This window comes from Bufo bufo, chromosome 1 (genome assembly GCF_905171765.1).
Source record: "Bufo bufo chromosome 1, aBufBuf1.1, whole genome shotgun sequence".
NCBI lineage: Eukaryota > Metazoa > Chordata > Amphibia > Anura > Bufonidae > Bufo > Bufo bufo.
In genome coordinates this window covers 3,965,659-3,977,008 of record NC_053389.1, presented here as the reverse complement: position 1 = coordinate 3,977,008, position 11,350 = coordinate 3,965,659, and positions in this window count along the sequence as shown.

Sequence of the window (11,350 nt, the reverse complement as noted above, 5' to 3'; positions counted from 1 at the left end):
CCGCAGGTCCAGCAAGCGATGCTGATAAGGCTGTTTCTGGTGGTGATGGTGACCACAACTCTTCCTCTTCCTCTTCACGCTCATCTACGGCCTGATCCAGTACTCTTCGCAGGGCACGCTCCAGGAAGAAAACAAATGGGATGATGTCGCTGATTGTGCCTTCGGTGCGACTGACTAGATTTATCACCTCCTCAAAAAGGCGCATGAGCCTACAGGCATTGCGCGTAAGCGTCCAGTAACGTGGCAAAAAAATTCCCAGCTCCGCAGAGGCTGTCCTAACACCCCGGTCATAAAAATACTAGTTGACGGCTTTTTCTTGTTGGAGCAGGCGGTCGAACATTAAGAGTGTTGGATATCTGAAAAGTGCGCCATGGCCACGTAGGAACGCCTGAAATGGCCACACACCTTCCTGGCCTGTTTCAGGACGTCCTGTAAGCCTGGGTACTTATGCACAAAGCGTTGTACGATCAGATTACACACATGTGCCATGCACGGCACATGTGTCAACTTGTCCAAATTCAATGCCGCCAACAAATTGCTTCCGTTGTCACACACCACTTTGCCGATCTCCAGTTGGTGCGGAGTCAGCCACTGATCCACCTGTGCGTTCAGGGCAGACAGGAGTGCTGGTCCGGTGTGGCTCTCTGCTTTCAGGCAAGTCAACCCCAAGACGGCGTGACACTGCCGTATCCGGGATGTGGAATAGCCCCTGAGGAGCTGGTGGTGTGCCGTTGATGTGGAGCAAGACGCAGCAGCAGAAGAAGACTCAGCCGAGGAGGTTATGGAAGAGGATGGAGTAGGAGGAGTAGAGGAGGTGGCAGCAGGCCTGCCTGCAAGTCGTGGCGGTGTCACCAACTCCTCTGCAGAGCCACGCATTCCATGCTTGTCAGCCGTCAGCAGGTTTACCCAATGCGCAGTGTAGGAGATATACCTGCCCTGACCGTGCTTTGCAGTCCAGGTATCAGTGGTCAGATGGACCCTTTTCCCAACACTGTGTGCCAGACATGCCATTACTTCCTTTTGCACAATCGAGTACAGGTTGGGGATTGCCTTTTGTGCAATCCGGGTACCTTCCACTGCGGTGTCCCAATAGCTACAAATTTTTTGAAGGCCTCAGACTCCACCAGCTTGTATGGTAAAAGCTGGCGGGCTAAGAGTTCAGACAAGCCAACTGTCAGACGCCGGGCAAGGGGGTGACTTTGTGACATTGGCTTCTTACGCTCAAACATGTCCTTGACAGACACCTGACTGTGGGCAGATGAGCAGGAACTGCTCAAGGCGAGAGACGGAGTGGCGGATGGTTGAGAGGGGGCAAGGAGGACAGCAGTGGTTGACGTGGCTGAAGATGCTGGATCAGGAGGAGGATGGCGGCTTTGAGTTTGTGTGCTGCTTGTAGTCATGTGTTGATCCCATAGGCATTTGTGAAGTGCGATTGTGGCGAAACCAACCGCGCCACTGGGTTTTGGAGGGGCCTGGTTGTCAGCCTCTTGCCCCAGGATTATGGCCCATACTAACTTTGAAGGAGAAGACAGACCGGATGTGACTTCCATGGAATTCGGGAACCCCTGCTCGGATCTGGGTGATTTTTGGATATGTTGTTCACCCAGATCAGAGCTATCAGAGGGGATTTTGTGTACAATTGCTGGGGAGGTTTCAATACTGTAAATGCATGTGATTGGCTAAAATATAAACTGTCACAGTCTTTTACAAGGGCCCCAGGGGGAGAGTCCCTTGCTAGGATACTTGCATAAAAGGCTGAAAAATAACCCATTAAAGAGTTCCTGTTTTTACCTTTTACCATGTTGAGGCTGGTGTTTGGGTAACTGATCGCCACTGGGGATTGCTATACGCTGAAGATTTGCTATACTCCCCTGGCATAACTACTAGCTCTTGTAAGAGCTGTCCCTGTTCCTGCTCTCTGGATTTAGGAGAGGTTCACCCACTGGAGCCTGGAGCCTTTTCGTAGGTCCAGGGTGGGTAGGAGAAGGTGAGACCTCAACCAAGCTTCGGCAGTTCGTGGGGTCTGCAGCGCTTACGGTGTCAAGTGGAGTGCTTGAAGTCCTCGGGAAGCGCTAGGAGCATCCATCGACGGAGGTACCCGGTCGGGGTTGTAGGAGATCCGTTACATTGGTGGCAAACAGTGGGATGGCGTCCTAGTGTGAGGAGAAGCAGCTCGGAGACACCATTCGTGGAGTATATTGAGGGCAACGCTAGTATCTGTACAGCACCCCTGGCAGCAGCAGGATGGAACCAGCAGTGGCATACGATAAGGAAGACCTGGATGGCCGGGATGCGTTAAAGAAAGGCATCTGGTACCAGGCCCTGGGTAATGTACAATACCAGCGAGGTGAGAGTCTCCCCAGTGGAGAGCAGCGATTGCAGAAGCAAGTGGCCCTGCAGATGCCCTTCCTGTGAGAGCAGCCCCGGGACGAATAGGTGAAGGAACTAGAGTACCGGGTATGGCAGGAGCTATGGCTGGAGGATGCCTACCAGGCGCTCTGGTGGTATATGGCACAGTATATACCCTGGACAGCTGAGCATGACAAGCCAGAGGGAGAGGAGTTTGATGGTCCTGGCTTGTTATGGGAGTCCTTTGCAGAGACTGACTTCGGGAGCCCTGCACAGTCCAGGTTTCAGAACATTTTCTACGAGAGGGGGGCTAGGCAGGATTGGGATGACCCCCATGAGGTAGAGAAAGACCTGGCTCACCTAGCAACCCTGGAGTGGGAACTGGAGCAGGACTACCGAGATCTCTTCCACTCCATTGGGAAGGCTCAGCAGGACAGCAAGAAGTCAGACCCAGGTCCAGAGCCCTTCAGCTGGGAGGATATTATGGATGTTTACTGGGAAGAACCCCAGGTGGCTGGTGGAGATGGGACCGAGGTCTCTCCACTGCTCCTGCAGGGAATTTGGAGCCCAGTCTCCATTCCCCAGCGGCAGGCTGAGTTACAGGGGGTAGAGACAGTCGGTCCTTTCCCCCAGCGGAAATGGGAGTTATTGGGAATTGGGAGCTCAGTCTCCATTCCCCAGCGGCCGTGTGATATGCAGGGAATTGGGAGCCCAGTCTCCATTCCCCAGCAGCCGTATGATGTACAGGGAATTGGGAGCCCAGTCTCCATTCCCTAGCGGAAGTGTGATATGCAGGGAATTGGTCGCCATCCCCAGCGGCTGGAAGTATGTATGGGAGAGGAGCTTGTTACCCCCTCTCCCCAGCGGCAGCTTAACGCACCAGGGGGAGAAGGTAAGCCCCACAACAGTGGAGATGGGACCGAGGTCTCTCCACCGACCCTACAGGGATGCTGGGCAGTCGGCCCAGATCCCCAACGGCAGCCGGATTTTCAGGGAGTAGGGACAGTCGGTCCTGCTCCCCAGTGGCAGTATGTTTTGCAGGGAGAGAAGAGCATCGTCTTCATTCCCCAGCGGCAGTGTACCTTGAAGGGAGAGGAGACAACCGGTTTCTCTCCCCAACCACAGGGGGACAGCACCCCTAACTCCGATGGTGCAGATGGGACCGCAGTCTCTGCACCAGGCCTACCGGGATGCTGGATGGCCGGTACAGATCCCCCACCAACCCCGCAGGAATGCCAGGAGGAGGAGGTAAACGCTCCATCCTCTCCACAGCTGATCCGCAACAAGGTCCTGGGGGTAGGATTCCATGACCCCATCCCAGCGGAAGAGCTGGCATCTGGGCAGAGCGCAGTTGGCCTCTGCCCTCCCCTATCCTCTTGTCCAGAGCCTGACTCCCCACTGGCTACCCCAGCGGAAGAGCTGGCATCTGGGCAGAGTGCAGTCGGCCTCTGCCCACCAAGTACCTACAACTCCAAGCTAGAGAACAACAATGAAGCAAGGAGTAGCAGATGCCCACTCAACAGCTGGGGACATACAGAACAGAGCCAGGCCCCAGAGTTCAACAGGACCAGTGTTTGTTTATGGGTGGGCTACTTGACTAACTCAGGCACCGACCGACAATAGGTCAGGTACCTGGTTAGTCTACTGTTGGGAGGGGAGAAATGTGACGGACTTAACCGTCACTGGGGCTGCTGGAGGAGCCTGAGGGCTAGCCTCCTTCCGACAGACTATGGACCGAGAACAATGGAGACCCCCTCAGACCTTTTGGGGTTACAAGAAACTATGAACCCTGATTTATGTGTGTAATTTATATGCCACATATTTCCTATGGCCCATTAAAAAGGCATGGTGTGGATTCAGCAACACAAAAAGGGTTAACTCTGCACTGAGACTCCCACTGATTGTGTTAGTGATGGGATTAAGATAGTTGATTATAATAGCAGCCGACTCCTATGATACACTCAGGAGATAATCCCATCACATGTGTCTTCTCGTCCCCTATTCATTCATTATGGAGGGGGTGAAGATATCTGTTTGCATGTTAATTGTTCATTACGTCAAAGACAATGCCAGTGTGTTTGTTAATTGCGTCACAGACAATGCCATTGTGTTTGTTGAATAGGGTTAGTTTTGTGTTTAAACTGTACAGGATTGGCTGCTATGTCATTTCCTCAGTATGTCATGTGTATATAAGTCAATGCTGTGTGTTCAATAGAGAGTTCATGTTTTACCCTTCATCATGTTGAGGCTGGTGTTTGGGTAACTGATTGACACTGGGGATTGCTATACGCTGAAGATTTGCTATACTCCCCTGGCTATACTATTAGCTCTTGTAAGAGCTGTCCCTGTTCCTGCTCTCTGGATTTAGTAGAGGTTCACCCACTGGAGCCTGGAGCCTTGTCGTAGGTCCAGGGTGGGTAGGAGACGGTGAGACCTCAACCAAGCTTCGGCTGTTCGTGGGGTCTGCAGCGCTTACGGTGTCAAGTGGAGTGCTTGGAGTCCTCGGGAAGCGCTAGGAGCAGCCATCGACGGAGGTACCTGGTCGGGGTGCTAGGAGATCCGTTACAGCAAAAATGTGCCTTCGCAAAGCAGTTGTACCTAGGTGGGTGTTGGACTTCCCACGACTCAGTTTCTTTTGGCACAGGTTGCAAATGGCATCGCTGTTGTCAGAGGCCGACACACAAAAAAATGCCACACTGCTGAGCTCTGCAATGACGGCATTCTGGTGGTGGCAACAGCATGCGTTGATTGGCGTGCTGTCTGGCTGACCCTGGGTGCCGATGCATGCTGTCTGACTGTGCTACTAGCTCCTTGCGACGACCTCCCCCTGCTTCCAACTCGTCTCCTCCTCCTCTCTGTCTCCCCATCAGAACTTTCCCCCTGTTCTTCTTCTCTTTGAGCGGGCACCCACGTGACATCCACGGACACATCGTCATCATCAACTGCTTCACTTGTATCTGACAACTCAGCAAAGGAAGCAGCAGCGGGTACAACATCATCATCATCACACCGTACGTCCATGTGTGTAATGCTGCCTGACTGAGACATATCCCTATTATCTACATCCTCTGGCAATAATGGTTGCGCATCACTCATTTCTTCCAACTGATGTGTAAATAACTCCTCTGACAGATCAAGTGAAGCGGCTGTGGTGCTAGTGTTGGTGGTGGCGGCAGGCGGGCGAGTGGTAACTTGAGAGGTGCCCGAAGCTGAGCTGGAGGAGGATGGTGCGTCAAGGTTCAGAGCGGAAGCTGTAGAAGATTGGGTGTCCTGTTTTAGCCAGTCAACAATGTCCTCAGAACTTTTTGAGTTCAGGGTACGTGGCCTCTGAACACTGGGCATTATTCTAGGGCCAAAGGGAATCACAGCACCACGACCACGACGGCCCCTGCGGGGTGGCCTGCCTCTGCCTGTCATTTTTTTTAGATTCGTTAAGTTGTACTATGCGTGCAAGCTACTGTGACACCAGATATGAGTTGTGCTGAAGTGACACTATGCGCTGGCAGCTGGGCCGTAAACACACAAACACGTGTGTGCAACTGACTGCTATTTATTCACAGTCAATATTGTTGTTTTTCTTTAAATGGAATCAAATGTGACACCAGATATGAGTTGCGCTGAGGTGACACTATGCACTTGCAGGGCATGAAACACACGCGCGTGCAGGCAACTGACTGCTATTATATTACAGTCAAAAAAGTGTTTTTTTTTAATGCAAGCTACTATGACACCAGATATGAGTGGTGGCACTGGGCAAGTGGGCACAGTATATGCTGTGAGCCTGACACACACGCTGGCAGGAAACTGCAATTAGATTACAGAGGGAAAAAAAAGCAGACTCATGTTCTAGCCCTAAAAAGAGCTTTTTGGGGTGCTGTCCTTACAGCAGAGATCAGATGAGACTTTCAGGACTGTAGTGGACACTGAATACACTGCCCTAGCTATCGATTTCCCTATTGAATCAGCAGCAGCAGCAGCAGCACTGTCCCTCCTCTCACTAAGAATGCAGCTTCCGAATGTATACAAAATGGATGCTGTCCGGGAGGTGGGAGGGTCTGGGAGGGTGGGTCTGCTGCTGATTGGCTGGAATGTGTCTGCTGACTGTGAGGTACAGGGTCATTAGGAACCCAGCAAAGTTGAATTCGCAATGCGATTAATATAACCTGTATTAATCACATTGCGATTACAACTTAGTCAAATTTGTGACACTGCAGCTTCTGAATGAATCTAAGATGGATGCTGTCCTTGCTTTTTCATAGGAGGTGGGAGGGTCTGGGAGGGAGGGTCTGCTGCTGATTGGCCGGAATGTGTCTGCTGACTGTAAGGTACAGGGTCAAAGTTTGCTCAATGTTGATGTATAGGGGGCGGACCGAACATCGCATATGTTCGCCCGCCTCGGCGAACGCGAACAAGCTATGTTCGCCAGCGAATAGTTCGGGACATCACTACAGATGAGCAGGAACTGCTGAAGGTGAGAGGCGGAGTGGCGGGTGGTTGAGAGGGGGCAAGGAGGACAGCAGTGGTTGACGTGGCTGAAGATGCTGGACCAGGAGGAGGATGGTGGCTTTGAGTTTGTGTGCTGCTTGTACTCATCATGTGTTGATCCCATAGGCGTTTTTGATGTGAGATCATGTGCCTCCGCAAAGCAGTTGTACCTAGTTCGGGACATCTCTACCCAGAACTTGAGGGACCGGATAAACCTCCACCGCTCCAACATTACCAAGAAATACACAAAACATAGTGTATCTAGACACTTTGCAGAAATCCACTCCGGCGATGCATCCCTTCTGAAGTTGCCCCCTATCGAATGGGTCCCCAACTCCTTTTCACTACTGTGCCGCAAAGAAATGTATTGGATTTTCAATTTTAATTCTCTTACCCCCCTCAGCCTTAATGAATGTCTAGAACATAATAATTATTAATGATCATTAGGAATTTTTCTATTTTTATCATATTTTTTTTTAGCATATTTTCATTGATCTTATCTTCATGATACTGTGCTCAGTGTCACCTGTGAAATTTGGTTGGCCATCAATTTTATCCTTTTTTACCAGTGCTACTGTGCCTATAATGTGTATTTGTATTTATATTTATATATATATATATATATATACTCACCTAAAGAATTATTAGGAACACCTGTTCTATTTCTCATTAATGCAATTATCTAGTCAACCAATCACATGGCAGTTGCTTCGATTCATTTAGGGGGGTGCTCCTGGTCAAGACAATCTCCTGAACTCCAAACTGAATGTCAGAATGGGAAAGAAAGGTGATTTAAGCAATTTTGAGCGTGGCATGGTTGTTGGTGCCAGACGGGCCGGTCTGAGTATTTCACAATCTGCTCAGTTACTGGGATTTTCACGCACAACCATTTCTAGGGTTTACAAAGAATGGTGTGAAAAGGGAAAAACATCCAGTATGCGGCCGTCCTGTGGGCGAACATGCCTTGTGGATGCTAGAGGTCAGAGGAGAATGGGCCGACTGATTCAAGCTGATAGAAGAGCAACGTTGGCTGAAATAACCACTCGTTACAACCGAGGTCTGCAGCAAAGCATTGGTGAAGCCACAACACGCACAACCTTGAGGCGGATGGGGTACAACAGCAGAAGACCCCACCGGGTACCACTCATCTCCACTACAAATAGGAAAAAGAGGCTACAATTTGCACGAGCTCACCAAAATTGGACTGTTGAAGACTGGAAAAATGTTGCCTGGTCTGATGAGTCTCGATTTCTGTTGAGACATTCAAATGGTAGAGTCCGAATTTGGCGTAAACAGAATGAGAACATGTATCCATCCTCTGATGGCTACTTCCAGCAGGATAATGCACCATGTCACAAAGCTCCAATCATCTCACATTGGTTTCTTGAACATGACAATGAGTTCACTGGACTAAAATGGCCCCACAGTCACCAGATCTCAACCCAATAAAGCATCTTTGGGATGTGGTGGAACGGGAGCTTCGTGCCCTGGATGTGCATCCCTCAAATCTCCATCAACTGCAAGATGCTATCCTATCAATATGGGCCAACATTTCTAAAGAATGCTATCAGCACCTTGTGGAATCAATGCCATGTAGAATGAAGGCAGTTCTGAAGGCAAAAGTGGGTCCAACACCGTATTAGTATGGTGTTCCAAATAATTCTTTAGGTAAGTGTATATATATATATATATATATATATTTATTTATTTATTTTTATTTTTTATATAATTGTTATTTATTATATTGTAATTATTTTCATATAACCACCACCCATGATTTAATCTCCCAGGAATATTCCATATGTGAATACCTCTGACTTTTTATTACATCTTTTTTTTTAATCTAATTTATTTTTACTCCATTATAATATTTTATAACATTCTTTTGTATAGCACCCATGTCATTTGTCCTTTTATATATATGTGGACTCTTATTTATACATATCTGGCTTTCTATTCAACATAAGGACTCCATGTGAGCTTATCCCTAATGTCTATAGTTCCCATGGATTCTCCATTCTCCCTTCACGTTCGTGTTTCCCTTCTAGACTTTATTTAATGCCTCTGCGTTCCAGCCTGAAACGCACAGACGTCTGCTCCTCCCTGCCCTGCCGAGCGCCCCGCCCATGGTGCGCTGTCACGGCGGACAGGATATCAGATACACAGAAACATAAACAAACAAGTATCTAGGCGAGAAGCTGGGGATCAAGGTCACCTCCTGACAAATCCCTACCAGCTCTCCCTATACTGCTATGCCCACGTTCAGACCCTTAAGGTGGGAATAACGTGTCCTCGTGCCTGGGCTGAAAATACCCTAGAATCCCTAAGATGGTAAAAGGGGAACAGAGGCAGCCTGCTCCCTCAAAACCTGGAGGGGACAGACGTCTCTCTAACAGCCTAGACAGCAAACAACCAGAAAACAAAAAACAACTTATCTTTTCTGAGCAGGAACAGCCAATCCTTCCTTCCTGGCTTTCATAGAGCCAGACAGAAGCTATAACCCGCATGGAACACCGGGAGTGGGTGTTATTTAACTGAAACCAACGATCCACCCAGTTTTCCCCTAAAGGGAGGCGGATCTAGCTCAACTCCAAAACAAAACAAAAGTCTAGACACATGCTGCTAATCTGGCAGACCTCCGCACATAGCCTGAGCAGGGCATGACAGTACCTCCCCCTTCTACGGGTGACCTCCGGACACCCCGGCCCAACCTTATCCGGGTGGGATCTGTGAAAAGCCCTCACCAGTCGGCTGGCACTAACATCCAGAGCCGGAACCCACATAGAAACATAGAATGTGTCGGCAGATAAGAACCATTTGGCCCATCTAGTCTGCCCAATATACTGAATACTATGGATAGCCCCTGGCCCTATCTTATATGAAGGATGGCCTTATGCCTATCCCATGCATGCTTAAACTCCTTCACTGTATTTGCAGCTACCACTTCTGCAGGAAGGCTATTCCATGCATCCACTACTCTCTCAGTAAAGTAATACTTCCTGATATTACTTTTAAACCTTTGCCCCTCTAATTTAACACTATGTCCTCTTGTGGTAGTTTTTCTTCTTGTAAATCTTCTCTCCTCCTTTACCGAGTTGATTCCCTTTATGTATTTAGCAGTTTCTCTCATCTCCCCTCTGTCTCGTCTTTCTTCCAAGCTAAACATGTTAAGGTCCTTTAATCTTTCCTGGTAAGTTTTATCCTGCAATCCATGTACTAGTTTAGTAGCTCTTCTCTGAACTCTCTCCAAAGTATCAATATCCTTCTGGAGATATGGTCTCCAGTACTGCGCACAATACTCCAGATGAGTTCACTGTACTAAAATGACGATGTGTCCGTGGATGTCACGTGGGTGCCCGCTCGAAGAGAAGAAGAACAGGGGGAAAGTTCAGATGAGGAGACAGAGAGGAGGAGGAGACGAGTTGGAAGCAGGGGGAGGTCGTCGCAAGGAGCTAGTGGCACAGTCAGACAGCATGTATCGGCACCCGGGGTCAGCCAGACAGCACGCCAATCAACGCATGCTGTTGCCACCACCAGAATGCCATTTATTGCAAAGCTCAGCAGTGTGACATTTTTTTTGCGTGTCTGCCTCTGATAACAGCGATGCCATTTGCAACTTGTGCCAAAAGAAACTGAGTCGTGGGAAATCCAACACCCACCTAGGTACAACTGCTTTGTGGAGGCACATGATCTCACATCAAAAAAGCCTATGGGATCAACACATGATGAGTACAAGCAGCACACAAACTCAAAGCCACCATCCTCCTCCTGGTCCAGCATCTTCAGCCACGTCAACCACTGCTGTCCTCCTTGCCCCTCTCAACCACCCGCCACTCCGCCTCTCACCTTCAGCAGTTCCTGCTCATCTGTAGTGATGTCCCGAACTATTCGCCGGCGAACAGTTCCCGGCAAACATAGCTTGTTCGCGTTCGCCGCGGTGGGCGAACATATGCGATGTTCGGTCCGCCCCCTATACATCATCATTGAGCAAACTTTGACCCTGTACCTCACAGTCAGCAGACACATTCCAGCCAATTAGCAGCAGACCCTCCCTCCCAGACCCTCCCACCTCCTATCAAAAATCAAGGACAGCATCCATCTTAGATTCATTCTGAAGCTGCAGTGTCACAAATTTGACTAAGTTGTAATCGCAATGCGATTAATACAGGTTATATTAATCGCATTGCGAATTCAACTTCGAGCTGAGTTCCTAATGTTTGTATTGCTAGAATATAACGAAGATTGAGAATATAGTGTTATATTCATTATATTCGTCAATTCTAGCAATACAACCATTAGGAACTCAAATCTAAGTTGTAATCGTAATGCGATTAATACAGGTTATATTAATCGCATTGAGAATTCAACTTACCACACTCTGCGTCAACTACGTCATTTTCCATGGGAGTTTTGCCATGGATCCCCCTCCGGCATGCCACAGTCCAGGTGTTAGTCCCCTTGAAACAACTTTTCCATCACTATTGTGGCCAGAAAGAGTGCCTGTGGGTTTTAAAAT